Source organism: Pelecanus crispus, chromosome 2 (genome assembly GCF_030463565.1).
Source record: "Pelecanus crispus isolate bPelCri1 chromosome 2, bPelCri1.pri, whole genome shotgun sequence".
Taxonomy (NCBI): domain Eukaryota; kingdom Metazoa; phylum Chordata; class Aves; order Pelecaniformes; family Pelecanidae; genus Pelecanus; species Pelecanus crispus.
In genome coordinates this window covers 84,689,075-84,696,677 of record NC_134644.1, presented here as the reverse complement: position 1 = coordinate 84,696,677, position 7,603 = coordinate 84,689,075, and positions in this window count along the sequence as shown.

Here is a 7,603-nt window from a genome sequence, read left to right as displayed (position 1 = left end):
TTTTGCAGCATTAATGTCATTATGCTTAAGAGTGAACATTCACCTTAGCCTATGCATTAATGCATTTTTCTTTTTAATATATGTATATCCCAGTAAGTCTTGTTACTTATGGAATCTTATCCATAGGAAGACAAATGCTCTAAAGCAGTGAATGATTGGTGAGGCTTAGTTAATCTCTACAGCATGATTTATAATCCCGTCTTGAACAGTCAGATAAAATATCACTAGGTCCTGAGCAAGGAAGAAATGCAGTGATATTTCACTTTGAACTCTCCTCATTTCTTGAGCTGGTACAGAGTCTTCTTACAGCCTCATTTACATGTTCCTCTGTATGACTTAAAGTACAAAGCAGTGGAACTCTGCTACAGTGGAACAGGTTTTCAACAGCAGCAACAAGGTCACTTGACAAGTCTTCCACTAACAGTTGAGAAGAATAATCTGTGCTGTATCTGCTTGCTGAATGTTTTATACTCTCATCTGACAATTAGTTTGCAAGTCAGATTGTTCTCTCTGCAGCTAGAAAATGTGACATTATTCTTAAATTGAAATAATCAAGACTAAACTGTTTAGTTTGTGGGGTTACTTGTCTTTTTTCAATGGAGGTCCCTGTTGTGGGTTGACCTTGGCTGACCAGATGCCCACTCAGGTGTTCTCGCACACCTCCTCTTCCTCCTCAACAGGACAGGGAGAGGAAATAAATTAGAAGAACTCGTGGGCTGAGATAAAGACAGGGAGATCCCTCACCAATTACTGTCACGGGCAAAACACACTCAACCTGGGGAAAATTAATTTAGTTCATTACCAATTAAAATAGAGTAGGCTGGTGAGACTGTCAGGGTCAAATACTCTGACCAGGTTCTTTTAGATATTCCACTTGTGGAGGGTATTATGTTTAATATCAAATATGCTTTTTTGAAGATACTTGATGCTACACAGGATTTCTGATTTAGCAGAGTGATACAAAATATAGCCAAAACACAATACGTCTAAGTTACACTCAGAAAAATATAGCAATTGCAATACATAGGTCCAACACAATACCAATGTATTTCCCATTACCGGTCTCTACGATACACTCACCCTCAGGACACTGGGCGTCCCCACACACGAGGAGGGAATATGCGTTAAAACCAGCTCAAGCCCGCTGCACTCTTCAAAATTCTTTTGCTGGTTGTGCGGTTTTTGTACTCTGTGTTGGGCCAAAGCAGCGTTCATTCACCCTGTACTGGTCTGGCTAACTCAGGCTCACACCTCCAGCTAATTCACTCAGCCGCTGACAGCTCTTCATCTAAAGCACAGGCCGCCCTCTGCTCCCCTTCGTGTTGAGACAGAAGTCAGCTCCTCTGCGCTGCCCTCTGGGCTTCGTGGGCACGCTGCCCCTGCCCTTCCTCCCCCAGGCTTCCCCCGAGGCGCCCGCCCGGGGCTGAGGGGCTCGGCCCTGCCCTGCGCTGGGGCCCTGGCAGCCGCCTGGAACCGCCTGGAACCGCCTGGAACCGGCTGGGGCCGGCTGGGGCCGGTGCAGGGCAGCCCCGGCCGCTCCTGGCAGGGGCCACCCAGCAGCGCCCACCCCCGCCACTGCTGCTGCCGGCACCTGGGCACCTGCTCCCAGTACGGTAACAAATAAGTAAAAGCTTCCTATTCAGCCCAGTCCCTATTTCTGAGGTTTACCCAAGCATATGCTTAAGTCCCATTTGTTTTAATAGGATTTTAACTGTTGGTTGAACTAATCTGCCTAATTTCAACTGGAAAACTGCAACTGGATGGGAGGGTGGAGCTTTTTCCCTTCGTTTTTGTAGGAATACAGCCCAATACCCTTAAGAGGTAAAATATTTAAGACTATTATAAATATATATAAATGTATAATATATTTTTTATAAATACATAAAGTACTTAAAAACTCTGTGTGACAATGTAAAATCTCCGCTGTGCTCAGTTATATCACGCACCACAGAATAGCCTAAGTAGGTAATGACTATTAACTTTAGCTCTACTATTAGGCAATTATTTGCAATTACAAAGCCAGTGAATTGTACTTCGTTTCACTCAGACAACTCTACATTTAAATGTATTATTCACTGTGTTTGACCTTACTCTGCACGTTCACATCCCGCTCTTGTGCAAGGTACCCGGTATTTTTCAACCACATCTGTGCAGGTGCAGGGATCTGTGTGAAAGATACTGAAACAATGTTCTACTTAAAGAAAGTGTTCGCTCAACTGTTCGCTAGAAGCTGTGTGATGTGACAGTTACGTAAATGTGATTTGTTGATCTGTGTTTTACTTCTTGTGCCTGATTCCCTTATCCATTTGTTTTCGTCTCAAGCAGTCTGTCTATACCAGAATTGAGATGCTCCCAAATAGGCAACACTGCTTATCTGTTGTTGTAACTTTATATAGACATAGAAATGCGTTGAATACAAACTACTCATAGTTGCAATTAACACCAGCTATATTTAAAAGCCTTAAGGCAGAGTAACTCCTTTCCAGCGTGCTCAACATCCTTCCTAGCAAGGCAACAGGCGGGCATAATCCTTCTGCGTGCGCTATCAGCAAACCGTGACTCCTGCTTGGTTATAAACAGCTGCACCGCTGCAGAAGGGTGCAGGAGCTTTCAGCTGTCTCTAGTACTATGCATGTCAGCTGCGTTCAGGCAGAGGGGCCTGGGCTGCTCTTGCTCAAAGCCTGCTCAGGAGCTGGAAAAACAGGCATGGGAACGCAGCTCCGTCGCCTCGCTAATCGCGGTTAAAGCCACCACAGTTGGAGTGAGGAAGGTGTGCGCTGCAATGGTACAATTTCTAATGCTTTTGTGTGACTCAGAGAACGCTCTTTGGACCAGCTACAGTCTTCTCATTAAACGCAGATGCATGGTAAGACAGCCACAATGTACTCTGCCTCCAAACACTGCTGTGGATGGAGTGTTTAATTCAAGTCAGCATTAGTTCAAACACCATTTTCCATTGCTTGCAAGTGCATGTTTGTTGTGAGTTGTTTGTTATTAGGTATCTTCTGTCAGATAATGCAGTGCCTATTTATGGACTCAGTCGATTCCGGGTCCCTAAAAAGTTGTATAAACCTTAGTGGGAGGAATATCAGACACGTGGCAGTGTTTTTATATCTCCACCTGAGATGGAGACAAAAATCTGGGAAGTTTCCGTACCAAGTGTATAGATGTAATGTTTGTCTTCCATAACCATAAGTTGCTCCAGGCATCTATGGAAATTAAATGTCAAATAGATATTTGGTCATAGGTAAGTAAAATGATACTCATATTCTTTAATTTTTCCTATCTGTCATGTTTATATAGTTGTATGAATTTTATGTTCAACTGTGTTACTGAATGCTCACAGGGTAATTAAGTAATATGTGTGGGTGAAAAGCTTGACTAGGTAGCCTTCTGTATGTCATTAATTTACAAATATCAATTTATCTCTTCATGTGGATGACTTATAGTACAGTTATGGACAACAGATCCTTTTACATAACCCACTGAAACTTGATAAAATGAGACATCAAAGTATATACTGTTTTCTTTATTATGTTTTTGTTCTTGAGGTTAATATTTTCCAGCTGGATGGGTCAGGTTAAGGTACATTACAAAATATATCATTTGACAGTTTCCTGTTTAAGGCTTCTTAATGTTGTCGATACTTGTAATGGATAAAAATCAAGGAAAAAAGCAGTAAACTTCTCTCAGACTTACATAATTATGATGTCTCATGAGTGAAGAGTATGCTGGTGACGTCTACAAGATATTGATGAGATAGGAACATTCAAAGCATTTTAAATTTTAAAAAAAAAAAAAAATGCAAAAATAAGGTCGTTTAGAGAAATAGGATGCTGGTCCCCTAAGTCAAGAAATCGTAGGATATGGTTTACTTTGAAGATTAACTTATATTAATATAAAACAAAGACGCTATGTAGATTGGTTTGGAGGCTCATTTTTAATAGTTGGTTCTACTTCGTGGAAATTAAGCTACCTTTGCCTGCTGTTAATAAATAACTAAAATATAGATTATATGCAATTGTCAGATCTGTGAAGACACAAAACATTTAAGTCCTCAACAGTGCACAATTCCCAGTTTCCGCTGGAAGTAGAATTATTACAAGGTGTATCAAGGTTCAGGCTTACAGTGATATATAGTCTAAAAATTATACAGAATGAGAGATGTTAGTGATACAGAAGTGATACAATTTGTAATGTTTAACTTGTGATAAACTTTTCATAGACTCTCTATATAACATACACAGACAACAAAAGAGTGATCTGAAGGTAGGGTTGCCAAGACTATGAAATTCCACCTCGCACTTTCTTAGATTTTCAGTAACCCTGTCACAACAAAAGTATTTCTTTAGGTAGAGCAGACTGATATTTCATCTCACAAATAAAACATTATGTTATATTTGATTTATGATCTGACAATGGTAAATTATATCAGTGAAAAGAACTGCTTTTAGTCTCTGTCTCATGGAAGTAAAATTAATTCCCTCAGCCTATGCCTGATCCTTGTAGTGAGCAGTGTAATCAGAATGATTTTGATAGCTTGAGCTTCCACTATGAGTCGTTGCCTAAGTGAAATTCTAGTCACTAATCACTGAACCATTCACTGTGCAGGTTACATATGGCTTTGTTAGCAATTACATTTATTTTAAATTGAGAGAATTACTTGGAAACACTGTTCACTGAAGATTCAAACAGACCAGAGCAATTAAGCATTAGTTGCCAAAGGCCTTCCGTTAAAATTATTGCATGGTACTTTCACTATAAATGTTCATCTACCTGATCTCTGGAGACTCCTGACTGATTTCTAATAAACATTTACATTTCCTCACTAATACCAGTATGAGCATTTAAAGACTTAAAAAAAAAAGAAGAAAAGGGTCTGAGTTCTACTAAGCTTTGTTCTGATGGCAAAAGATGGAGGGTGTTCAGGGGTCATTTCTTCCAGGCCCTCTAGTAGTATAGACCCTGTGTGATCTTACAATATTTCCATCTGATGGAGTCCCTAAGCAAGGCCAAGTAGCTGTGATATCTGCCACTATTAATTGTGACTCCCTCAATATAAGTACAAGACAGCTTTAATAACCTCAAGTCACTCCTTCTCCAAATTTACTGAATCAGTCCTAGTGTATTTATAAACAGACGTAATGGACTTGGAGAACCCTTGATTAGATGTCCCTTGGTGGCTGCCCATAAGACAGGTATTTTCTAAAACCGTGAGAAAAAATATAAAATCAGGCAGAACTTATTGGTGTGGGAAGGAGGTAACAGAAGAATATTTAAGCAATTATTACTTTTATCAATAACACCCAATACAGCTTCCACTGTAACCCTTGTTAACTCCCAATTTAAGTATTTTGGTCCAAACAATACTGATTCTCAACCTTTGTATGTCAGTAGGGACATTGCACTTTTGCACGATCATTGCAAAAGTTTTTCTGGTTTTACTTCCAGTAATTCTCTAAATGGTTTAGAGCCACAGACTAAAGATGGGAGGTGTCATCTTTGGCTAGAAAGCATGAGGAACTGACACTATCATATTTGTAGAATATATCAGATTCATTGTAACAAATTTTAACTTTTGTTTCTAATTTCCATGCTGGTTGGTGGTTTCAGTGTAATTCTAACAAATGAAAGTGAAAGCAGTTTAATTTATCTTATATTTAAAAATTGCTCTAGAATGATGAAGGGGACAGTATGACTATAATGGCATTTTAAAAATGTACATCAGCCATAAATCCTGAAATATAAATATATGTGGTCAGTACATTGAAAATTTTGTTTTTATTTGCACCTATAGGATGAAGAAAATCTTGATATGTACTTCCATGGGAAAAAAGTATAAATCAGAAAGCCATCTATTTAGAAATTATTGGCCAAAAATACATTAGCAATGCATTGAATAGCATTCAGAGAGATTATAAATTCAGTAATTGAAACACAAATTATGCATGCTTATTATTTATGAAATTTTAAGTATTGCTTTTCATCAGAAAATGTAAATGGCATTTAAAACAATTAATTATTCAGACTGGCGAAAATGGAAAAGCTGGCAAAGCACTTTACCATCCCTGAAGTGAAACTAAATAAATTGAGAAGACTGTAATTTCTTATGCTGTTTAGGCTTAATGTAGCAGCTTAAGTCATTGGGTTGAAAAACTAGATGTAACTCTGAAGTGTGAAAAGTACGCTGCTAATGTGTGTTCTTGTTTATGATAAAGAATTCTTAAAATGTATTTGTATTGGATCACCAAGACATTTTACCCCTTTGTCTTGTCTTAGAAGAAGGGGCTTTGTTTTAACAAAGTGTTATAAAATAAGGGCGGGGGGGAGAATATCATTGGATTTGAAGCAAATTTATCTTTATCTCTTTCCCTCTTGCCCTTCTTCCACTCCTGAAAGACAGATACTAGAGATGTGAAATTAGAAGAACAAATAGCATTTGACACCTTCTGGTTACATGTACCTTTAAATAGATGTTAATACCAACATAGTGGGGAGCTTTAGGCCCAGTCTATGAACATCTCTAGGAATATATCGTGATTGTTATTATGTAAAGTGAATTTCTAAAGATTTTAGGATTGTTTGCTTGGTGGTGTCAAATAGTTTTAGGGTTCTTTTGCCTTGAATCTATACTATTGTATTCTTTTTCTTTTTTTTCCTCAGGGCATGTAAAATATCTGTAGAGTTCAGGAAAGTCAGGGAAATGATCTTAGTAAGTCATCAGAGGATTTAATGTAATATCGCGTAGACAGTGACATGAGGATAGTCCAAGAGTTAATCAGATTTTCCAGATTTATAAATGGGGAAATTAGGAGGATAATGAACTGATAAATCAGTAATAAACCTATTCTAAAGAGTAAGACATTTTTGGCTCTCTTCATTAAGATTTGTATCTCCTAAAGGAAAAGTGATTTCTTAATGCTAAGCCTTTTAGAAGTCACTGTGACCTATTTCTGAGAATAAAATTAAAAAGATAAACTTTCCTTTGAAATTCATAGGTAGGACAGAGAAGTCACAAAGGGAATGTAAACTTATTTTCTGCAGATAGCTCTCATGCTAACTGTTTCACAAAAGGCGCCTGGACTAGAGCTGCCATTGATTCAAATATCAGAAATCCCACTGTAACTCATGTTCTTGCACTTTCTGTGATTCAATAAAAGATTAATTATAAAGAAAAGGTTTAATTCTGTAGTTTGAAATAAGAAGATGCATGCTAATGCAAACTCATTGCCTAATTCTTCTGGGCTGAAAACCATACATTTATATTTGCACCCTATTACTTTCCTCATAAAAACTGTCAAAGGTGTATGGAAATTTTATTAAAAAGCATAACCAAAATTTCTCAGTTTTTCTGTATGGGGAGAGTGTGCTTTGCCATCATCTAATCTAGGATACAATCTGGATCCCTCTGCAGTAAGTGAAAAATTCCTGAGGACTTCAGTGGGCAGGATTCATTTGAAAATACTAGCCTTCATATTTGCAAGTCTAACGTAAGGATTTTTTTTTCCCCCTTTTGGAAGTTTAATGGTTGAGCACTCATAACTATGTGTAATATATGTGTGATAATCAGTTTTATTTGTTGAGCAGCTCTGCCAATAATAAC